The sequence below is a fragment of the Rousettus aegyptiacus genome, unplaced genomic scaffold (genome assembly GCF_014176215.1).
Source record: "Rousettus aegyptiacus isolate mRouAeg1 unplaced genomic scaffold, mRouAeg1.p scaffold_m13_p_14, whole genome shotgun sequence".
In the NCBI taxonomy this organism is placed as follows: Eukaryota; Metazoa; Chordata; class Mammalia; order Chiroptera; family Pteropodidae; genus Rousettus; species Rousettus aegyptiacus.
Genome location: NW_023416289.1, coordinates 11,524,812 through 11,550,637, shown reverse-complemented (window position 1 = coordinate 11,550,637; position 25,826 = coordinate 11,524,812). Strand labels below are relative to the sequence as shown.

General features: G+C 40.6%; 1 long non-coding RNA gene across 1 annotated transcript in view; it reads left to right on the top strand.

Annotated features, from left to right (window-relative positions):
* Positions 1–17,755, top strand: part of LOC107511921 — a 179,777-nt gene extending 162,022 nt beyond the window's left edge. Inside the window, exon 3 of the long non-coding RNA XR_001597173.2 lies at positions 17,142–17,755. This is a non-coding gene — a long non-coding RNA (uncharacterized LOC107511921). The remainder of the gene's footprint in view (positions 1–17,141) is intronic.
* The last annotated feature ends 8,071 nt before the right edge of the window (positions 17,756–25,826 follow it).

Here is a 25,826-nt window from a genome sequence, read left to right as displayed (position 1 = left end):
TGAACGTTTGGGGCACAGCGTACAGAGGGCGAAGCCGGGTCGTGGCTTTGTCCACATTGAAATCAAACAGCTGGGTTTTCCTGAAGATGTTTCGAATCACCGCTTACATTCCCACCCAAAGGGCTGTGTAACTGCTGATGAGGCCACCATACGTGCATACTAGGGTTAAGAAGCTTTAAGCGCCAACTAAAACTGAACACGTGTGCCCTTCGGAGGGGTGCTCAGCCAGGCACGGGCATCATCGTCCTCCTCGGCCCTGCGGCCCACTCAGGCGAGGGGCCACGTCAGCTCTCGCCATCCGTCCACCCACTGCGTGCCTGCCTTTTCGAAGGAGCAGGGTTGATTCAGTACTTTGGGGACCTGGTGACATTAATGGATCTGTTTTATGTAACACAAAGTCGTTATTAACAGCATCCTAGATCATAAAAAAGGTATAACAAGAGACAAGGAGGGTTTTTTTCCCCCCCTTGAAGATAATAGCAGTCGGACTGAGGAAGAGAGGGGTCACGGAGCTGCTCTCTGATTGGAGGCTTATACCCCGCGTTGACATTTCTGCAGTTTCATCAGAAATTCTAAATAATCCATGTGAAAATGGACAGTTATTTACCGAAGATATATGCACTGCATGTGCCCGTAATGCACCGGAGACATAATCTTGGCTCCGGAGCCACCTTTTGTGTATGGCCGTGGCTGCAGCGGCTGCTGCAAGCCTCAGATGCAGTGGACCCAGACGTCCGTGGGGCAACAGAGCTAGTGGGTGACAAAGTATGGGGGCTTGATAACGTGAAGGCTAAAGAAACTTACCTCTGCTATGGACAGCAGGCAGAGTATCGAAGTAGGCACATCTGGCCAGCAGCTTTAAATAGGACCGAGTCACAGAGCCTCCTGGACCCAGCAGCACCTTTGTGTTTTTCAAGCTGGTATCCATTTTCCGTAGGTGAAGAAAAGCATCCTCAGCAGTCAGTGAAGGAGCAGATCTATGGGATTCTGTGTCAGCTTTAAAGAGCTGGCAGTGTGTAACAGCAAGGAAGTCTGGGCGCCTGGGCTCATTTTTCCTTTCCACGCTAACGGGATGGGATGGAGAAACAGAATCACGTGGAGGGATGCTGAGCCGGGCTTCTGTCTGGGCCTGGGAGGCCTGTGTTCCCCTGGTTGGATTTGCATTGGGAAATGAATCTAGATGCTTTCAAAGGCCCTCCTGGCCTCTGCACCCCTAACCCCATGATTGCCAGCTCCCCATCTCTCCCTCCATGAGGTGGCAGGCAGGAGATGTGGGCAGCAAGGCTGATGAAAGAGCTGGACCCACATCTTTCTCCTGTGCTCCCTGCTGAGATTGAACATCTAAGAGAAAACATGCAGGGTCAGCATTAGTGGGGACACAGGTAGTCCCTCTCTGCCTGGCCCAGGTGCTCAGCGGGGTGTTCTCGGTCCTGCGTGTAAGAGGGTGAGACCGGCAAGGGATAGCAAGGCTCCTCAGAGTAGGGTTCCTAGCAAATGTGGGTATTTGTTTTTCTGGGCTTTGAATGAACCTGGTGCTTACACACACATACATTAAAGTGATCAAGGTTTGGACCACTCCTCCTATAAACCAACCACACAGTTTGATTTCACATTTGCCTTTTGTCCTCAGAGTCACAGCTTAGTAAATCTATCTGAGGGTCAGACCTCACAGGGATGATTCCCAGAGCCATTTCCTTAATTTGCAGCAGCCCAATCTATAGAATTCTGTATTGCTGCTTTTCATGAGGTTACTTTGCCTAATGACTTTTGTGCAGCTTGGAAAATCGGGTTTATTCCTACCAGAGCATTCCTCTGGGGCTATTGTTTCACTGCTGTTTTTATCATTTATTTGTATGGATGTGACATCTAGGAGGAGGGAGAAAAAGGGTGTGTGTGTGAGAGGGAGAGAGAGAGAAGTGGGGGGAGATCGCACACGCACGGGTGCTGCGAAAAGGGAAGAATTGGCCGGCTCAGTCTGACGCGTGTGCATGGCAGCCCCTTCCAGAAATGTGTGTGCATGACAGACCATCTCAGATCCAGGGAGGCAGAGGCAGCTTTTCCAGAACATATTATGAATTCCAAAATGTATAATAAATACACATTTTACAAAAGCAATATGTGTTTTAAAATGTAATATATGCAAACAATCTTATAAATCACTAGGCTTGACACTAGTCAGCCGAAGAGGCTTCTGGGGAAATGATGTTGTGCGTGTGCGTGTGTTTTTAATAATGTAAAAATATGTGTAATATGTTTGAAAAACAGCAGCCAAAATCCCCTTCTACCTGCCAGCTTCACAATAGTTATTTCCCAGGAGCCTGCTGTAACCTAGACTCTCAGGAAAATAGCAGGGGGCTTAAATAAAAAGTATAAATATGAATAAGGTGGGAAAGTCCCACCCATCTTAGTATATATTTCCCTGATGGACGTGACCAGCCCTGGCTTCGTATGTCAAAAAAATAAGCATTTTATGGTCTGTACTATTACATGAAGCAAAGTTACAGATGGCAAGAGGGGAAAGAGTTCCATCAGATCCCCCGCTCTGACATACCCCATGGAGCCTTATGCTGTCATGGTGTGTTAAGGGCTAAATGTCAACCCAGACTATGAATTTTGTGCCCTTTGTCAGTTGGAGACGCCCTTTGGATTTTTTTTTTCAGGCCCAGTTTTAGTATTTAATGGTTTAATGGCGCTCTCCTGGTGTTAGGTAGAAATGGTCACAGTGGGATTTCTGGCTCTCACAATTACTCTCTACGGGGGTCCCTTCATCTCGCATCTCCTTGTGGGTACTGCCTCACAGGGCGTCAGTATCCTAATCCTAATCCGGGGTTGATGGGTAAACAATGTCTCTCATGTGCTCCTGCAGCCTGCTTCTATTTCTACCCACCCAACCAACCAAAACTAGCAAAAGGGACAAGAAGTTCGCAAGTTAGATTTCTAACACACAAAAAAAGGCAAGTGTTCAGACAAGGTAAAATATATTTATAAAGAATTCTACTGCAAAGTACATACTGGAAAAAATAATATGTACATATATTTAGATGAAAGAATGTTCATTCCAGTGTTCTTTATAATACTGGAAATATAGCAGCAAAGTAAATTTCCAACAATGAGAGAGTCCTTAAATGAGCTATGTTCATATATCCAATGGAATACTATGCAGCCATCAAAAAGAATATTTAGAGTCATGGAAAAGTTTCATGATGTATTAGTAAATGAAAAAGCAGGTTACAAAACAGACCAATTTAAGAGCATTCTGTATTCTATTACATATGTTATTGCCATCATGTATTAGTTATTGAAGGCCACAGAGTGCTAAATATTCAATATGAGCCCATTTTAATTTTTTATATAATAACAGTATAAAATTCCTGTACATTTAATATATATTTATATTTGACACATACATACTCATAGAAAATATTTGAAAGAACAAACCTCAAAATGTTAACATTGGCTCTCTCTGGAGGAGGAATTTGACATCATTTTTTACTTTCTTTGGCTATCTGCATTTGTTCCTGTAATGAATAAAAACATTTTTAATATAAAGGATAAAATATATATTTAAAAGTATTTTAGCTGTATGGGAAAATAAGCCAATGGTTAAGTGCTTAAGGTCTACTGTACATAAAATAAAAATCAGGCAGAAGAAATACTAAGCGAGCAGATGTCATTGCAATCCATCTTCCATCCTTGTACTCCTTTAGGCAACATTTATTAGTGGGTGTCCATATTCTTATCCTCTGACCACCCCATATTTGGTAGTCACCCCCAGGACCAGGCCTGGAGAGATACAGGGAGAAACCAGTAACAAGTGCGAAACTGTAAGACCTATCACATTGGCAACCAGAAATGGACCTTGGCCAGAAGTGACTCAAATGAGTCTTTCCCCTTGGTCTTGAAATACTCGTGAGTAAGGAGACTGGGCTCAACCCACGTAGAATCACTCTTAGCGCTTTTTCCTTTCCTTCTTGCTGGGTGGCCATTAACCTTTTGTCTCTTCACTTGCCCCACCCATGACTTTATACTTCACTTCCATAAAATAGGTAGAATGCCCTCAAGGAAGCAATACCAGAGAGAGGATGAGAATGGCATTGGTAGAGTTGCCCTGAACCAGGTATCTGCAAAGTTTTATTGGAACACAGCAGCGCTCATTTACATATTGTCTATGAGAATGTTTTCGAGCTACAGCGGCAGAGTTAAGAAGATGAGACAGAGATCATATGGCCCACAAACCCCAAATTATTTACTCACTGGCTCTTTACAGAGAAAGTTTTACATAATGTTTCATTATGTATTTGGAATTCATCGTCTAACTTATCTGTCTGGAACATGAAGGCAGAGAACTTGGTTTCCTAATGGTTCTCTCTCTAGCTTCAAGAACAGTAGATACTTAGTAAATTAATATCGAAGAAATGAAACAGCATAAAAATGACAAATGACAAATGAAGGACTTAATCTGGAGGAAAATATAAGCCAAGTAAAAGAAGACAATCCTATGCAACCGTATCACGTTGTTAAGGAACATGATACAAATGTTTTTTAAAGGAGCCCGAAGAACATAAAACAAGAAGAGAAGGGAGGCCACAAAGTTAAAGAAGTCGAGGACAAAAATACGATTATACAACTCATAGGTAAATTAGAATTGCATAGCCAAAAATATGACTAGCTAAAATAAAATTTGCTATAAAGAAAAAGCTTAAATTAATCATTGTGAGTGCAGAGGGGAAAAAAGATGAATAAGAGAAAATGTAATCAATGTGAGGGCAGTGCTTCTGAACATCATAAATGATTTTTTTTCAAAGATACAGTAGCCAAAAGAAATCCTTAAAATAAAGAAATAACAACATTGCAAATAAAAAGTAAATTACAGATTAGTAGAGAAATACTAACCCTGAGTTATATGCTGGTTACATTTTTAATCTTGAAAACAAAAATATGTTAGATTTTTCTAAACTCTAAAGTGCAAGTCGCCAGCAAAAAGGATAGAGTGGGAATCGGACAGGCCTTTTGACTTTGCCAAAGTGACGCTCATTGAAGTAGACATGGGATAATGTTTGCTCAGTACTGGAGGGAAAAAATGTGACTCTAGGATAGGGGAAAAAAAACTACAAAGGAAAGTTTAATTAGTTATCGTTTACGAACATATATTTAGAAAAATAAAACATACACAAAATCTACGGACTTCAGAAATTTTCTTTAGAATTAAAATTAGGTTTTTGTTCGTATTGTTCCATTTCGGCATGTCTTTGAATTTCTTTGACACATCATTGTGTTGGGAGCCCAATGGGTTCTCATTCAGTTGTCTCCAAAGCTGGCTTCTCCAGGTCTGGTCCTACATCAGGCCAGTTAACCAGGTAAGCTGCCTCTCGAAATTCCTGGTGCCCTGCTGTTCATATTCTCTGATTACCTGTTCCACAAGCTTTCTAACATGCGTAGCCATCGTCAGCATTTTACAGGAGCCTCTTAGTTACTTTTTAATTAGTTGCAGTGTCTTATACGTGGCGCTGGTGACTGCTCCTTCGACTCAGCTGCAGGACCCTGTTCTGAGAGGAGTAGGGTTAATATTTCATGCCACCCCCTTTACACTCCAGCCCTCATGCCTGGAGCATGTACTGCTGGAGAGATGGCTTCCAGTGCCTGCCAAGTTTCTAACTACAAGGTATGATGCCATTGTTGAGAAGATCCCACAACATGAATTAAAAGATCTGGCGGCTTTTACTATGTCATATAATAGGTGTAGCAACAAAGGAATTACTCAGTACTGATACCTTAGAAAGTTCAGTAGCAAGTTTCCATTGGGCTCCTCACCGTTGTCTTAAAATTATTTTCTCAATGTAAAAGACACAATGTTCCATTGACTATGAGCTCTTCTTTTCTTTCTTATAGTTTATCACTTCCAGATCACTAATATGTGATAAAGTATAAATACATTGTGTACTACTGACCCCAAGCAGAATAAAACACCCAATAGGTTTATTTATGGCAGACACATACACATCTTTTGATGTCTGGTAACAAGAACGTGATTACTATCTGGGACTCAGTTCTCTAAAAACTCCTTCAAAGGAAAAACCAATACCTTTGACTGGTTCATTGGAGTTATGACTTCTCTCCTAGTTTAAAAATTGTGCAAAATGAATTAACTCTAAGGCGGGCAAAAAAAAAAAATCTGTGAAGTAAAATGACTCACATCTTAATTTGATTATAAATACTATGTACAGACCAGAGAGTTAAGACAGCAAAGGAAGTTGTGTTATCAACTGAGAAGTGTGGGGTTGCCCCCCACCCCTCATACACACACTTAGCAGTAGGAAAAAAGTAGAAGAGGTGAAAATTCTTTGAAGGCAGGCTCTGAGCAAGCAATCACATCTTTCTTCCTCCATCAATATGAACATTTTGCCAAAAAACAACCATGCGGGGATTGACTCACTATTTTGACTGTACGAGACTATAATTACAACATGATAATGACAAAGTTGCTTAACAGGAGATTTCCAACAATAACAAACACCTTATTTTAACTGAATAGAATATCAAGATGCATACTTTTATCATGATTCATTTTGAGAAACTTCTTTCTTGGGTTTAAATGATCATTTATCAAATTAATGGAAAAGAATAAAGCATCCAAGAATGTTCCTTTTGGACACAAAAATTAAAAGACACATCTCTCTTTCCTTGTAAGCATGGAAGATGGATTTAAAGGAGAGTGAATCAGAAAATCTTCAGGGCTCGTTCTCCCAGCTTTTATTAGGCACATTGGTGTCCTACAGACAGAAATGCTTTCATGGGGCGACAACTGCAGAGTGAATAAGGTCATGAAAATTTAATTCATCTCATAATTTGGGGAGTTATTTTCCTCTATAAATGGTGGGCCCTTAGGAAAACATTATCATACTTTTGGATTTTAATAAAGATTTCATATACCCAGTAAGAAAGACAAATAGGATGCCACCTAGAGCTAAAAGCAGAGAGTGGCTTTCCTCAGGGACTCTGGAGCCACAGTGCTGCCCTTGAGAATGATTCATCATGTTAGGCGAGGTTGGTATTAAGTAAATCCGGGGTGACTTGCAGTTCATTCTGAAAATTAAATATTTTCATTAGACAGAAAACAAGGACATCAACATGCAATTTGTCAGCCCTTAGATTTATCATGATTAAAATGCTGAGATTGTACCAACCGTGTTTCCTAAGTCAACTTAAGTGTTTGTCAAGCCGTTAGCAAGTTTTTTTGAGAAAAACAAAAACAAACAAAAAAAATGTGAGGCATAATCACTCACTTAAGGATCAGACCAGTATGTTTTATAAAAACAAAATGTATTCTGTAATTTTACCAATTTCTTAGTTTCTATAGAAAAGAAACTTTCCATTAAGACACTTTGTATTTTGTACATATCTGACTTATTTTAATCATTAGAAATTCCTCCTAAACCTTGGAAAGTGGGGAGAGAGGAGAGTGAGAGAGAATTGCCCGAAGGACGTCCCAGTTTCGGAAAGTCTTGACTTAGTCCATAAAGGTGGAACGTTTGTGCCATCTCAAAAACATGCTTTCCCTTTGTGTAGACAAAGGTTTCCCCACATGTCTGGAAATTTCGGCATTTTTCTTAGTTCCCCTGTGAGAGTATAAAACCTTTGGGGAAAAAAAAGAAAGAAAGAAAAAGAAAGAAATGAGGGATGGTATTATTTCCTTACATTTTATTGATTGCAATATTATGTAAACCTGTAATATGTAAGTAATCATACTGTAAGAAACATAGCCATTGAAAAACAATTACTGCCCCAGTGCTGGGTTTTCTAAATCAAAGAGCACAACCAACTAGATCAGAGAATACATATCATGCAAACTATTGTGTTAGAAAAAAATAGTCCATCCAAAATATTCAATTTAAAAAATATTTAATAATCATGATTTTATGCCAGTAATTTGAAACTGAGAAGAAATTTATATTTATCAAGAGAAATTATAAAGTGCATTGTCTCCAGAGAGAACAGAAATTATAACAATTTAAAAATTGAGTGTATAATCAGATCTCATAGCACAGAAGACACTGAATTCGAAAAGTTTTACAAATTTTTACCAGACTTTAAGGAACCAAAAAAACTCCCTAACAATGTATTTTAAAGAATGATAAAAGAGGAATGTTGCCCAATTTATATTAGAAGCTAGTATAATCCCAAAATCTATCAAGATCAAAACAAGAAAATTAGAAACCAAACTTAAGAGTACAAGAGTCCCAAATAAGCAAGCAAGTAAACAAAAACTAGCAAACTAAATTCAGTAGTATATAAAATATAAAAAATTCATATTAATAAAAGTTCATTTTAGGAATATAGAAATGGTTCAAACTCAGAAAATGAAATAATGTAAACTACAGTATTAACAGATGAAAGGAATAACACCATATGATCAGTTCAATTAAATAAATTCATATTCACTTTTATTCACTTTAAAAATTCTTAGCAACCTAAGCATAAGAATTCTTATGCCTAGGACATTTTCCTAGCTCAGTAAAGGGTATCTATCAAAAATACATCAAACATACTTAACAGCATTCCCATTTGAGTCATTTTATTTGGAGAATGTAGAGAAAATTAAGAAAATAATACTAGTGATTATTTGGGGTGGGGATACACACATATATATGTATATATATATATACACACACATACACACATATATATATGTATATACACACACATACATATACACACATACATACATATATATGCCAGCTAGGATATTTCAGGAAGAGGGTAAAATAATAATGGAGTGCATAATCCCTATGAGATCGTCAAAACAGATTAAGAAGCAATAATAATTAAGGTAATTTGGTGTAGTTAAGAAATAGACAGATGGGTAGAATTCAGGTAGAATCCAGAAATATATCTAAACATGAAATAAGGATAATATATCAAGTCTATAAAGAATAGACTAATTGTTAATGATGAGTGTGGGTCACCTGGCTAATCATTTGAGCAAAAAAATTAAGTGATCTCAATAAACCCAATATATTTCAGGTGGATCAAAGGCTTGCAAATAACAAAAGCATGAAAGTTACAGAAGAGGGCATAGGTGAACTTATTATCCTGAAGTGGGAACACTTTCTAAAAGGATTAAGACTAGAAGCCATGAGTGAAAAGACTGATAAAGTTAACTATTACAAACCAGTAAAGAAAAGCTGGACAACTCAGTACAAAATTAAGCAATGTAGAGTATCAGTGTGATATCAAGTCAACTATCGAAGCGGCAAAAATGCAAACACTTGGGGAAAAATTCCAAGCAAGAGAGTATAACACCATTCTTTGTAGGAATATAAATTTGTGCAACTACTTGGGAGATAACTTGATAATAACTATAAAGTGTTTAAATACATATATTCTTTTATTCTGTATTGCACTTACCGGAGTTTGCGGATAGCCCCAAAAGTGCCCCAAAATATATATACAAAGACAGTCATTGAAGCATTGTTTCTAAATAGAAAAAAAAAAAAAAAACTAAATATCTACCAAATGGAGAGCAGGTTAAAAGACATATGGTATAACCTTTGATGGAATACTAGATAGTCTTTTTGAAAAGGGGGTGGATTGAATGGCCAGTAAGGAATCATCCCTAAGATAATACTGTCAAGTGAAAAACAAAGTGCAAAGGAATCTGGCTTAGTGTGAGTCCTTTAAGTGAAAACAAAAAAGATGGATGGATTAAGTATACTGTATCATGTACATTTTATATATAGATTTCAATTGCATATCCATGGAAAATGTCTCTGAAACAGGTACATGGGAATAGCCTGCTGAGAGGAACAAAAACGCATTTTTATGTCTTCCTATTTTAAGTTGAATTTTCTAATCTTATGATAAAATTCTTTATATTTTCATTTCCAACAGGGGTTATTTAAATAGTAGGTTTAAATAGTAACTCATGTTTTTTGTATTTTAATAAATATTTTTCAAGTGGTTCGTAACTGCTACATCTATTGCTGTCTACACTATGTCCTTGTAGCATGTGAACCCCAAGAAGATGACCAAGTGAATGTTAGGACACGCTTATCAATTTAGACTCACAAGGAGCTGGAGTATTGATATGGAACAGGAATATTGTGTGCTGTCCAGTGGGATTGTTTTCCCCTGGGGGTCAAAGGAATAACAAATATTGATTGAATATTTTGGTAACTTACTGATGATCTTAATACATCTAACAGATATGTTTTATTTTGTTTTTTGCTTTCCCCAAACTAACTGGTGGAAATGGCGTTAAGCTCATAGTGGGCAGTGATTGTGTTTTATTTGTTTTATGTTCTTCCTCAGACTAATGTTCTTCTTCAGACTCCAGCACAGTGCTTAGCACAAATTAGAAGCTCAATAACTAGTGGTGGAAGAAATTAAATTAGAAGCTGATGAACTTTCTCTTCCTTCCTTCCACTGGCAACATGTTTGCATTAGATGATGAAGTGTCATATTTATTGATTTAACAAATATGTATTGTACATCTTTTTATAAATGGCTTTTCTTTAGAGTAATGGATCTCAGACTTCTTCACAGACCAATAACATTTCACCAAACAATTGGTAAAGACAAATATAGGATACCCAATATTTTATTTTGTAATATAAAGTCATTTAAAAACATCTTTTAAGTGAGACTAGAGTGATCAGGGGGATCACTTCATAAATTATATAAATGTCTAATCACTATGTTGTACACTTGAAACAAATATAAAATAATATAGAATGTCAGCTCTAATTGAAAGATAAAAAAAAAACATACTCCAAAAAAATTATCCGCACACACACACATCCCTATAATCTACTTTTACTACCATGCCATTAACAAAAAGGCATTTAACATCAAAACAAAACAAGAAAAATGAGGCTATAATCTCAATAAAAGCCAACTCTTTAAGTAAATACAGTTAGCACTCCTTTTTCCTCATGTTTGCCTCTGGTGAAAGTTCCCTCAGAGACGAATGTTATCCCATGGGCTGTGTGACCTTGGCCAATTACGCATCCTTCCTGAGGTTCAAGTTGCTTGGCCGTAAAACAGGGAAATAATAGTACCGACTCTGGGGTTATTAGGAAGGTTAAATGAGGTAACAGATGTGAATGGCCTACCAGTGCCGGGTACATAGTAAGCATTCAGTAAATGTGAGCTATTGTTATCATTGTAGACAATAACATTGTTGTCTCGGAACTGTCACTACAGAGAGTAGTAATAGGAAGCATAAGACCCCGTTTCTGCCCTCGAAGAACTCAGCGTTTAACTGGGAGGAGAAGCACGTAATGGGAAAATGCCCCACAAGTAACGTGGAGGATGAGAGGCCTAAAGGCGCTGTCAGAGACGGGAGGTGGTGCGGTGGGGTGCGGGCAGGTGCAGGGAGGCTGGGCTACAAGGTGCGCAGGTCTAAGACGGCTAGGATGGAACGCTGCCCTCTGTCAGGTGCTCGCCATGTACCAGGCCTGTATCAGGTGCTTTATAATCATGTCATTTGGTCGCCATTCAAAAGCTTTGCGGCTGTTCCAGGTGTCACTCCCATTTTATAGACGAAGAAACTGAAATGCAACATCCCAAAGCTGGTTGGTGGCACAGGTGGGATTCTGATCCAGTTCCTTCTGACTCAAAACCCAGGCTACATTGTAGGCCCAGGTGTCTGCCCTGCGCTCTTGACAGTGTCATGCTGTCCTACGGAGCACTCCGGAATTTATCTAGTAGACCAGGAAAAGCTAGCAGGGAGGAGTGAGCAGAGGTGTGACCAACCCAAGGGGGTGGCATAGAAAGACAATGGCATATGGGGCACAATGAAAGAGGGGGGAACTACAAGCAAGAAGACTGGTTTGGAGGGAAATGAAACGACCCATTTGGTTGAAGTGGTTGCTGCTTAGAATGACGAGAGGCCCAGGATTTTTATGTGTTGTGTGTAGCCTAGACTTGGTCGTTAGTGGCTCAACCCTGGGCCCGTTCCACTCGATGCCATAGATTGTGTTCGCGGTGGATTCTGGTTCTGAACAGTCTGCAGGATCGGGCACTGCTCAAGGCTGTGCTTCTCCACATTCTGGGAGAATTCCCTGGGCCCACCCTGTTGGCAGTTACCCCACTGGGAGTAGCTACCTGGGTTCTCTGCTGCAATCTGTCCTTGTTTGTAAGGACGCGTGTCTTTGGGCCAGCAACCAGGCCACCCTCCAGGCTTCCCATTGGTCTCCACGGTTATCCCTAACCAAGGGGAGAATGCAATGTTTTGGGTTACACCAACCTCTCATTTTAAAACAAAAGCCTAATGAAACGGCAGGTGTGCCCAGAGCCCTCTGTGATTAGCTATAATTCTTGGCAGAGTGTGACACGCTTATTCTTCTGAATTAACGCAGGGCACACGGCATTTACCACGGTGCTAATTGCTATTGGATGAAAACAAGCAGCCCCAGTATGTGGGCATGAGGCAAGACAAAACAGATGCCAAAGCCATTCAGAGCCGTGCCCTGCGTCGGGCGCTGCGCCGGCGGCTGAGAACGCGTCTGTCTGCATGTCAGTCTCCTGTGGGTAGGGTAGGGGGCAGTGAGCCTAGACTCCCACATGATTCTGCTTGGGTAGCTGGGCAACCGCACACCCTTCTTCCTCCCCTGCAGTACACTCAGCACTTGTATTCAGTGCTATTCTTCATACTTATAGAAAGTTAGGGAAGTAATGTGTACATTCTAAGGCATCTCCCCCCAAACTCTGCAGTATGTGGAATTTCCTCTGTAAGAGAATGACTGCGCACAAGCAAAGCCAGCTGTAGGCCAAGTTTAACTTATACACCAGGCTTCTTCAAAAATGCAAGTCTAGGAAAAATGACAGATTTCAGTGTCATTTATTGTGGAAAAATTTTGTGTGTGTCCTACTTCTTTATGTTCCTTCTTGGCTTCCTTACAGTCTCTATAGATGTATAGAGATAAAAAATACCCAATAAACCAAATCTTCTGAAATCTTTCAAGTATAGTAATAGAAGTCAATAAATAGAGCCAATACCACTGTCCATTTTTACTGACAGATACACTCCAGGGTAGTGATGAGGGGCTATCAGGAATCGGAAAAATAAATATCCTTCCTTGTGGTTCTTAATTACTTCTCCTACAGTTAAAAATAAAACTCTGAAGAAAAAAAAACAAACAAACAAAATAAGAGAAAAATTCACTCAAAATATGCTTAAAGATAAATGGAAACAGCAGTGCTGAGTCTTTCAGAATCTACCAGGGTAAACCAGGTCTGCTCCTAAGAGTCTAGCCTAGCCACCCCTCAAAGCTGTCCCAGGATGGACCAAGATGTCTGATGGAGACTTTGTCAGGCAGATGGATGCCAAATGCTGAGGTGTCATGGCAGGTGGTCAGAGCTCAGGAGGGGTAAAGCATCCTGTAACAACAAAGCCACCTTCTGATGTCATCTGGGCTTATCTGCTTTATATGAGAAAGCTCCATATTTTAGTGAATGTCCCATTTCAAGGTTGGTATCCTAGATAAATACAGAATCTAAGCCTGGTTAGTTATCACCAAGGACTACTATATACACTCAAACCTTATTTCTCCCAAAAACCTAGTCAGAATTATTCTCCCCACTGATACCTAGCTGCCCCATCGCAGTAGGGGGTGATCTTATTGAAGCCATGTGTTTCCTAATTAAGCAAGTTGACCCCCTCATATCCCGTGCCCCTGGACGCAAGACAACGCTTCCCCAACTACTGGCTGGAGGGGAAAGTGCCAGAGAAAGAATGGGTATTTCATGAGAAGTTGAGGGGGAGATGGTAATTAAATCAAGTGTTTCTTGATGCAGTCAAAATCCCTTCTCCTTCCTCTTCCTTTCTCCTCTTCCCAATTAGCACCTCTGCCATGCATATTTGTTCCCTCTTCAACTCCATCATGCTCTTGAGTCCCTCACAAGAATACAATCAAGCCACAAATCATGTTTTTGTTTTTTTCATTACTATGCACTCAACTGCAAAAGTGTCCCGGAAGTATATGGGGATTGGACTCAAGACACTTGAGTTCAAGACTCTTTTCTGGCTCTCAATAACCAAGTAATCATGGCCAGGCCCCTTACGTCCTTGGAGTCTGTCTTTGCATCGATAAAATGGGAACACACTGATGAGTATTTCTCCTTCACAGAAGCGTTGCGAAAATTGAAGGTAATAATAACACCCCTTGTGATGCCTGGCACCTCATAGCTGTTCATATATTTCTTGAACTCAAAGAGGAAAGTGTAAATATTATTACGTATGTATGCTTGCTTCTGAAAGGGAAATGCAGTCATTCTTTAAAAGGAGTAGTAGTTATATTTTTCCTAAACACACACACACACACATACACAAAACGCAAAAATTTTAATAGGCTTATAAACACACTGGAATTCGGAAGAGAACCCTGCTTGAACTGCCTACTGGATGCAGACTGGCCATAGGCAAACAAGTTTAGTCTGAACATTGTCTTTGCTTATAGCACCTAAAGGTTGCATTTGCATTTGTAATCACTGCCCTGTCACATTTTGATAAATTGAAGAATAGCTAGATCTTTCTCTTGAAAAACTTCAGTCTCTTTGCTGTATAGAGTAAGCAGTTTGTTTTCAAATTTGACTGCTCAATTGCCACATTTCCTCTGCTCTGTTAGCAATTGAGAAAGCAGTCAGGTTTGGGAATTTCCTGCTGGAAGATGGTGTAGCTCATGTGACACCTGGCCCTGAGGCTATTTGCATTTTCATTATTGCCCTTGAGGACTCTTGCTTTCCTCTTCAGGCCTTTTTGTGCTTTGGCCAGCAAACATCAAGTCCCATGAGGAACAGAATCAGAACTACCTACTTTGGTGGCCAGTCAGAATGCTGCAAATCACCACAACCATTTCTAGACAAATGCCCTGAAACTTCAATTAAAAGTGGATGATCTCCATTTGGAACAGAAAACTGACCAGGGAAATTCCAGTAGGGCTGGTGAGGTTACAGACCAGAGTTTCCAGGGTAATAACACAGAGATTTCCGCATCTCTCTTCTAAATTACTTCTCAAAAGTACCAAATACCCCACAGGGAGTGGCTGTCACCACTTCTCCAGCCTGCATGGTCAGAGCACCTCCATTTATTCCAAGAGTCCTGTGAAGAAATGCCATCACATAAAACTGTCGTGTGGCTCAAGGATGATGGAATTCTGCAGAAAGCTGCAACCACCACCCTGGGAGGAAGGGAACTAGCCTTGGCGAGGAGGGACCAGCAGCCAAGCTGACTCCAGCCTATGTTCTCTCCTGGGCCTCTCCTCCTCTTGTGATTGTCGGGTCCTCAACTGATTCTGCCCTTGCCGCAAAGCCAGGTTCTTCCTTTGCCATGGGCGCTTGGCCTCCTAGTAGCAGAGGTGCCAAGACTCTCTAAGATTCTGATTTGCAGGACCCAGGGACTTGGTGAGGAGCCTAGTATTCCTAGAATAACCTATATGAGGGCAGTAAGGAAAATTGTAAAAGGAAAACAATGAAAAGATGCCTAAAGGTGAAAAGAAGGGGAACGGATGGAGGATACAAGCATAAAATTTCATGAGAACCAAGAAACCCTTAGTTTATTTCTGGAAATGGAAATGGGGATACGGGGCGGGGGGTGGCGTGTGTGGAACTATTAAGGAAAGTCAAGTAAAAGGGAAATGGGGGGGGAAAGGGTGATGCTGAGTAAAAACTTGAGATCATGTGACAAAAGAAAACCACTCCCTGGCTCTCATTTTTACAGGATATACTTCCACTGGTGCCCAGCACCTCCCACCCAGTGCCAGCTAAGCCTCTTCCCCTTATTCCTACAGAAATAATTTAACAATAGCACATTCGCATAGCCAGTAACAGGGGTCTAGACTCCATGAAGGAAGAGGTGGGACAGGAGGGCCCCGTAGCCTGAAGTCCCCCGGGCCCTGTGCCAATCGATCTCTCTTGCTGTTGCTGCAGAACTGTGGTCTGTGGCTCTGGAAGACATGGATCTTCCTCCCCCTTGCCCCCTTGATAGGGTGCCAGGCAGTGGCAGGGGACATTCCAGGAAGCAGAGGGACATGGACCATGCAACACATGGGTGGGAGCCACAGTCAATCTAGGTGACGAGTCGATCACCCCAGGTATCCTAGAGATGGATTATAAGTGTGGCCATCATCGGGTTTGTTGCCAGTTAGTTTTTGCTATATGAAACACCACTCCGAAACCTAGCAACATAGAACATCGAGCATTTGTTATTTAGCTCATGATTCCATGAAATTGCTGGACAGCTAGGGCAGCTCTTCTGCTCTGGACCAACTCAGTTTCTGTGGTGTGCTGGTGGCATGGCTGGAACTGGGTGATCTAGGGGCAGCGTCTCACTCACTTGTCTGACAGCCAACAGGTTGATCTCACAGGGCCTCCACTGGGATGTCACGTCTCTGCTCCAAGCAGCCTCTCGTCCTCCCACAGGCTAGCCTAAGCCTTTTGAAATGGCCGCGTCCAAGAGAGTGAGAGCAGAAGCTGCAAGACCCCCATTTCAGTGCTCTTACCCCTATAACTCCTAAGGTTGTTAGGCCATGGCCTTTCTACTTCATAACTAGAGTAATTGGTGGTGGGTATTTATCCACCCTGTAGCCAATCAGCTTTACACTGGGTAAAACTTAATATGATACTGAGCAGAACAGCTGCCTAGAATATAGAAGGTCTTCATAAATATTTCTTGAATGAATGAGTGAATTAGTCAATCAATTAATGAATGAGCGCAACCTCTTAAATCATGAAGATCTAGTCATTATTCTTGGCATGACTGCCCTGATTTCTCATTCACCTGAAATGAGGGCCTATTTTCTTTTCACTTTCTTATATAAGGAACCAAAAACAGCAACTCAGAAGTTCTCAGAGCCTTGTAGCCCGTCTCAGAGGGGTTCTCTAGCGACGACGAGCTAATCTTCCAATGTCCTTTATCAAGACACCTCTAGAATTTGCTAAGGCACAGAATTTTTCAACTTAAACTGAAGCAGCCACACAAAGTAAAGTGAAGAACTGACCTAACGATGATGAGCATAACTATAACGCGTAAATCTCACCATTTGTTTCTAGCACAGCTTGTGGAAAGCATTTATTGTTCTTTTAATACAGCACCTGGAATGCATACAATTCCTTGTAACTTTTTCCTTTTTCCTTTATCCTAGGCACTGGTTTGGGGAACCCAGACATTGAGGTGTTTTTGGAGGATATCTTGGAGTCCCTGCTACTTTCTTCACCATCGATTTTAGAGAGGGTGAGTACCGCTTCTTTCTGAAATCATTTTTTCTAGTACTTGCTTTGACAACATTGAAACTCTCGCCAGTTGTTTCAAAGGATATAGAAAAAATATATTAAAATAATCCAGACATATTCTAGTTTCTACTAATGTGCATATATGTCCCACAGGACTGAAAGGAGAGGAGATTCACCAAACCAAATGGTGTAGTAAATATAAAAGACACCGTGACTAGACTTTGTTCCTAGTCCTAACTTTCTGATTACAACTGGCTAAGTGACCTTGGGGAAGTTACTTGACTCCTCAATTTCTTCATCTGCAAAATGAGAAATTTGACTGGATTATTTTGAATGTACTTCCCTAAACTCTTTAATATTCAGCTCACATAAAGATTGAAAGACATTGATTTAAAGCAATGCCTTCTGAAGTATGATGGGCAATCCATCTGCTTCTGTTACTGCTAAAACTGTACCTTCCCAAGCTCCTTCCCAGATCTAACGAGTCAGAATCTGTGAGGCTGAAGAGCAGAAATCTGCCTTTTTAACCAACTCCTCAGGTGAATTAGATGCACTTTAATGTTTGAGAACCATTGCCCTAAGCATTGAAAGCATCATTCTATTCATGTGTACTTTCAATTCTGTACAATGTGATGAGCTAGGTCTGGACCAGGCGAAAACTGGCCAGAATCACTTGTATTCATAGAAAAATTTTAAAAGTCGGCATCTGGTGGCTGTTTTATCGTTGGTTTCTTGGTTCCACACTTCCCCTTTGACTCCATCCTGCACTCAACATTTCATTGGCCAGATGTAGGTGTCTTGCTTGGGCTCCTTGGCTGTCCTCCCCTTGGCTGCAATTGAATGAGGGTAAAATCCTTTTGGAAATAGTCATTGAAGGATTGAGTCTCCTCTGATTCTATTCAGACTGCAATCTTGTCAGTCTGTGTCTCTACCAGAGATGTCATGGTCATCACCTCCTCATGTGCAATAGACTTTGCTGTCAGTCTTTTGCTATGGAGGGTTAGGTTTTGTTCCCAAGGGTATCATCACCTTAAAATGACTAAAGGGATGTAGTTGGAGATAAACCATGTTTGTATTAGGAACCAAGATGGCAGACTGAGAGAGAGAAGGGTCTATGTACAGAGATCCCAGATGAGTGTTCAGAGGTCTGGACTGTGAATCAGAAAAGCGTTCAGACCATGCTGTAGTCACTTGCCAATACAGGATATGTGGCATTTTGGGCTTTCAGGATTGTGTACCTAAACCCTCAAGGAATCATAAGCACCCATAAAGAGACTTACATCTTAAAGGAAAACTAAATCCTGGCTTTGAAATACAAACAGGGTCTCCCAGCACTGCCTACAGAGACTCCTTGCCAGGATCAGTCTAATTGCTCAGTGGGGTGACGGTTGCTCTTCTCCAGAGCCTCAGCAGATATTATTTTCTGGCATCAAATAAAGAGAATTGGAGCTTTAAGAACATAGTGTCGCTGTTGTCTGCTGTGGGTCAGATATAAAATTCTCCTTTCAAATCACAGGCAAGGCATCGTGTGTGATGTGTCAGGTAAAATACTAACAAGTGCCCCATCACGAGAGAACCACTCACCCATAAAGAGCGTTCCAGACAACACCCACTGCTGGCCGGGGGTGGATGTGGGCTTTATTTGATTTGGGGGTTGATTTATTTGTTTCTCTTGCTTCTAGAACAGCATAACGTGAATTTAATGTCGAATATGGAATCCAATACTTCTAGGTTCACTGACTTGTTATTATTTAGCATTTATGAAGTATATGTCAGTGCACTTGGACCTTTACAATGACTCATAAAAAAGCATGATCCTGGCTGTTGAGCATAAGGTTGCTGCCAGTTGAATTATTGCCTATGTAGAAGTGATCACAGGAGAGATCCAGATATCTTGTGCCCTACACAACCACATATCCTGGTTCCTCATTGCATCCGAGCCCAAATAGAGGTGTGGTAGTTGCTTCTACCATTTTGATGTCAGTATCCCAATGCAAGAGACTCAGTGTATAGTTCCTGACACTTTGGAAATCTTAGCAAACACGGGTGGATGGACAGATGGACGGAAGGACGGACGGACGGACGGACGGATGGATAGATAAATGGATAAAGAGCTCTCTTATCAGTGGACACCTGTCATTTCCTATTTGTCCCTCTACCCACAGTTTTGTTTATGCATCTTATAAACCTTGTGGTTAAAGAGCTGGCTGACATAGAAGGGAACTGTTGCTTAAGTGGCTTTTTGCGATGAAGATGGGATCAATATATCTATGAGGTGGACAGAAACATAATGAGAAACCGATTACAGAAAGTCATGTGAACTTGTTAACAATATTATATCAATGTCAATTTCTTGGTTTTAATTACATAAGAAGGAATTATACTGGAGGAAGTGGGATGAAGGGTATAGGGGAGTCTCTGCTATTTTTGCAGCTTTCTGCGAGTCTATAACTACCTCAAAAAATAACCATATGAACTTCACCCTTCATATCTTTGTAGTCACCTAACTGCCTACATCTTCCAGTTACTAGGCCCTCCATTAATAATAGCAAGTCGAAGTGTGTCACTTCAGGGCATCCAAAAAAGCATAAGCCAAATCAGAATTAGACATGCAAAAGAGCATATTGGGGGAAATGCCTGGGAAGCATAAAGTGCGAGGCAGGTAGGAGGGTTGGGGGGAGAGTCCTCGAAGTGCCAGGTAGTTCTAATACCTGTGAAAGCGGAGGGGGGAGGAGGGATTGGGTAGAAAGAGCTTCAGACTGCACACCATCAGAAAATCTCAACCAAGCCAATGAGGAGTCCCTGAGCTAACATTTCCTGTTAGAGGAGTCCCATATGGGAGAGGATGGCCCAGTCATCTCCCCCGCCCCACAACCATGCTTGGTCATCACCGGAACAGCCTGAGAGCAGCCTGGCCTTGAGTGAATATTGGGTGAACCCAAATGTTCAAAGACAGCTGGAGGTCATCCATCAGCTAGGCTCCCAGAGCATGGTTCTCTTAAAGGAAGAGCTGAGCAGTATACATCCTAGGCTACCATACCAGGCCATGTGTTTCTCTGTCTTCTTGCCTTTTTATCCAGTTCTTTAGTAACCTTGACCCCTTGTCTCTCTGTTAGGCTCTTATTCCAACTCCCAAACCAGAGTGAATTCCACCCTTTGCTTCTTCTGTATATCAGCTCCCTGCCTACCTAGTACAGCTTAAAGAAAGTCATAGAACAGAGCCAAGAGATCCACCACGATGTGTGCGCCGTCCAACATCAGGCGACCCTCACCATGCCTCAGTAATCTTTCACTTTCCTGCTGTCGAGTCTGTGTGGCATTTCTTACTGCGTTTATTGCAATAAGAAATGTTACTGCGCTACCTCCATCAAGTCCTTCTACGCTGTCACATCGTCACTGATTTCTGGATGGCCGTCCCACGTGAACTCCCTGAGCACTCCTCCTCTCCCCCTCTCCACATCTGTACTGTCTTCATCTCCTCCTCTATTTAAGTGTTGGAGAAAGAAAGATACTTCTTTCCAGTGCCCCCTCCCCCCGCCCTTCCTTGGACTCTCACTTGCTTCCTGTCCACCCACCTACTTTGGTTACATTAGTCATCCATCTCTTTCTCGTGCATTTTCTTTCACTCCGTTCCAGGGGAGTCTTCCCCTTGGTCTCTGAATATTGGCTCCTTTATCGTCAACCAAACTTTCCCGGATCCTTCTACCCCTTTGAGCTATCCTCATATACTCACCTTTCGTCATCATCAAAACCACTTGAAAGATGTTTCTACACTTGCTGTGTCCTCCCACTTCTTACTGGACACTCATATTCTTATCCCACATCATCCCCCACTGCCCAGCCGAACTCTTCCTCATGGGTCTGTACTGCTGAACCCAGCGCCTCATCGTGAGTCTCACCTTCTGGGGCCTTTTGTCTTGTCTGTCACCTCTCCACTCTCCACATTTTCTCCTTTCTTGGCTTCCAGGTTGCGCTGCTCTCGCCTTTCTTCCTGAATTTCTAATCGTAGCTTTTCCGATTGCTTTTCTCATTACCTCTAAATAGAAATGCTCCCCCAAGATTCCGTCTTCATCACTCTTGCCTCGACTCCACATTCTCACCCATTTTCATGATTTTGACTCTCAGTGCTCTGCAGAAGTTCCAGATCCCAACTCTAACTCCCCTCTCGAACTTAAATTCTTGGACACTTTCTCCATGTGCCTTGCCAAAGCTTCAAATTCCATGCCTGCACTTTCTGCCCATACCCTCTTCTCCTCCCAGCTTTTCTATTTCTCTTAATGAGACCCCATTCTGCCAGGCATTCAGGCTGGGCTCTTGCTGTCAGCTTGACCCTTTGTAGGCATTGCCGTCCATCCTTCCTCCACCGTCTCTCCCAGACTCTCCGTGCCCACAGTCACTGCCCTGCCTCCAGCCCCCACTACCTGTCCTGTGTGTTTCTATAGACACCTCTAAATTGGCCTTTCCACCTTGAGTCTTTTCTCCTTCCAGGCCATAATAGGCACTGATGGAAGTTTTATTTTCCTAAAAGCATAGCTTTCATTATGTCCCTTTTGTGCTGAAAACCCTTTGATGGCTCTACATTGTGTACTCAACTCCTTCCTGCCCAGTAACTAAAAATAATCTCCTCCCAACTAAACTGCATGATATTTTTTTTCTAAATGTCTTTCTTTTAGCAATTATTACCAACTGATTACTAACTGTCTAATTCTCCCAGCTCCCTCCTCCACAACCTCTGCTCTGACCCCCCAAAAGAATAAAGGTGTGTGTGTTGGTGCGGCATTTTATTCTTGTTCCTAACCTACTCCTGTATGTTTTCATCTGGAGTAACCAGTCTCCCATAAAGGATGTGAAAGCAGAGCATTCTGTTGGGTTCCGCTCGTAAATAGCGTGGCGACTAAGAGCAAGGCTGTGGGATTCTTCTGCCTGGGTTGAGTCCTGTAACCTTGGATATGTGAGTTATCCCTCTGCGCCTTGGTTTCTTCATCTATAAAACAGGCTAATAATTTTATATATATATACATATAGATATCTGTATATATATATCTGTATATTTATAATTATATTTATATATATTTATAGATATATAATTATATTTATATATATCTGTATATATATCTGTATATATATAAACATACACATACGCCATGGAATCATTATGATGACTAAATAAAGTAATGCACATAACAGGTTTAGAGCCATGCTGGGCCCCTAACAGTGATCAGCGTTAGCTATTGTTATTATCATCATCGTTATTGTTTCATCACGCTTGCAGCATGACATTATCTACAGCTTAATTATTCAATGTTTGGCACAAGAGACTAACTTGGGAATTATACACAACTGGTGAATTAATATCCTGAGTACTTCCACTAAGACATCAGGCTAATAATTTTTGGTACTTTAGATAACCCATGATGGGTCCCAAAGGATCATGAAAGCAAGAGTCTACATTTTTTCTTAGTAAGAATGGACTTTTTTTTTTTTTTTTAGTTTTAACTCTTCATCATTTAATGCAGCAGCTTCTACTACTGGACGACTATAAACTGCACTGAAGAAGGAAAGAAAGTCCTGTTGACAGGGAAATCTCAGGTCCCCCACACGAGATAAGAAAAAATCTCTGGTCCTCCTCACAAGTCAGATAGTAAATGAGACCAACTCCCTGACAAAGATGGCAAAAGAGAAAATGTAGGAAGAAGGAGGTGCTATATTACAGAAGTTTTGTTTTTTAAGAAGCAATATGAAATATAAAAGTTGATTCTAACAAAGACATCACTATGAGGGTCAAACCTGGACAGCTAGATGTTTGCACAACACTGAATATGATTAATGCCACTTAATTGTGTACTTAAAAATGGTTAAAATGGCAAATTTTACATTACATATCTTTTTACACATTAAAAAATATAGTAAAGGCAAACACCAAAAAAACTGGACAGCTAAGAAGTATAACAATTCATAATAATATTTTTAGGTCAGAATTTTTTTATGTGGCAGATCTGCTTATGTCAGCTTAATGTTCATTGAGTACCGACTGTGTACAAGCACTGCGCTTGGCACACTGTGTCATAATATGTAGCTGCATTTTTTATATATATTAGTACTAAAGTGTTTATTACTGTTGATGAAAAAAACGATATCGTACATGAACAGATAAATGGCTATCAGTGCAATCACCATAGACCTGTGGACAAAGTCTTAATTGAAAGAAAAGAAAAATCAGGGACTGGCTTTAAAATTGTTTGAAAAGTACCTTCTGCTTTAAACGTAGACAACTGAAGTATGAGCCAACCAGCTCCTGTATTGTCACTGTTACGCCTAAAAGAACCAATATGTTGGTTTTTTCCCCATTTAACTTTTCATGAATCAATCTAACAATGAGCACTAAAGAAAGTTGCAAATAAACAACAAAGTCACTTGCAAGTGGCAGCAGAAATGTGAATCACATACGCAGCATCAAGCACACACACTGAGAACTTATGCAGCGGTCTGATTGCTTTTGGGCTCCCACATATTTAGGGAGAGGGAGGGACAAAGACTCTGGCTGATAGGAACAGACTCATCTTAGAGTCTGTTCCTCTTTTTCCCCAGTTGGCAGAGAAACAAGAGTTAAGAACAGCTTGTTATAGTGGGAAGAATTAAGTAGACTTATGAAGGTAGGTAGGTTATAATTCAGCTAACTTTGATTTGGGTAGCAACATTGAAAAGCTTTGGCGGATACTATAGTTTGTTTTTAATGTAAAACAAAACATATTTGAAAGAACATATGTATACGTATAGTTTGTTTTTAATGTAAAATGAAACACGTATTTGAAAAAATATACATATACAGTTTAAAGTATAGTCATAAAGTAAATGAGTGTGTAATCGTCTCTGAGGTCAAAGCATGGAACATTGCCAGACCTGAGAAACCCCAGCCCTCATTGTGACTTCCTCCTTGATCATAACTTCCTTCTCTAATAGATGTAACCATTTTCCTGGATTTTATGATGATCATTTCCATGCTTTTTCTCAGGAATTTTTTTTTTATTTGTGGCTTTCTTTCTCTCAATATACTAACTGTAAGATTTATCCATGAACTACATTCATTTTTCATTACAATGTAATATTCCACTGTACAAATAGAAAGTGTTCTTGTCGATGGATATATAGTTGCTCCTGTGAACTATCATGCCTCCTGTGCACATGCACACAGATTTCTCTGGGATGGTGCCTCTCCTACTTGAGAGCTCATTTCCATCACCAGAGGGTCCACAGATGGCAGGGTCCCTACCCTCAGTGTCTGATTCAGTGGAATTGAGGTAGAATCAAAGAGTTTATATTTCTAACAAGTTCCCAAGTGGTGCTTAATTGCCGCTAGCCAAGAGTGGGGGCCACACTTTGAGAACCACTGCTTTAAGTTACAGGAAGGGATTTGTTGGGGCAAGGGGCACACATCTTTTAACTTTACAAAGCAATGCAAAACCATTTTCCAAAGTAGTGCCTTTACACTCCTGCCAACAGTGTATGAATGTCCTGTTCTCTTACACCCATGCCACCATTTGTTATTGTCATACTTTTTAATTTTTGCCAAGGAGTGGGTGTGGAATTTGTCTCTCATCGTGGTTTTAATTTACATTTCCAATGAATTTGAGTATTGATTAGCCATTGGATTTCTATTTTTATGATATGCCTAGTTTCGTCTTTGGCCCATTTTTCGGTGGGTTACCTGTCTTTTTATTCCTGATATTTCACTGCTACTTACTGAAAAGACCAAAGTAAAATTCTCATTAATTAGTTTTAAAACTTAAATCTTATATAGTTGGACAAAATCTCCTTTAGTAATAGCAAGAATAAGGTACAGAAGAGAATTCTTTAGATAGCCTCTCTTTTGCAAATGGATTCATAGAAAATAAATTAAGGACTTTTTCTCCAAACAAGTTACTAGCTGTAGTGACGAAACCATGTAGAGGAAATATCAGCATTCTTTATACGTTCAGTGAAAATGTGTCTGTAAGCACAAGGCTGTCTTTAAATGGTAATAATGCAACTGAAATAGATCATTCAAAGAAAAGAGACCTATTATTGAGGCCAACATGGCCATCGACACTTGTTAGCTTGTCTCTGAAGAACAAAATTCTGAGCAGCAAAAGCTTAAAGTGAATGAAATTGTATCCAATTCTCAATCTAATGAAAACACTTTGGGCTCTGGGCCAGAGAATAGATTTGGACCATGGATGGGACTTTTTCAGGGCTTTAAATTTAAATGACTAGAATTATTTTTAAAGTACCATCCTACTCAGTCTTTTGGAATAAAAATGTAGTTTTCAATAAAATTTTTTTTTTAATTTTATTTTGACATAAGGATGGACTGTAACATCTTTGATCTTGGGTGGTTCAGAAAAGTAGACACTTCATTCTAGTGCATATTGAACATGTAGTACAGACACCTTTCATAGTTTACCTCCACACACACACACACACCTCCTGCATACAAACGTACACACAGACACATATGCAGTGTATGCATACATACATGTGTGTATACATACACATGCACATATACACACAGGCATATTAAATACACACGTATACATGCACAACACACTCATACTTTATGC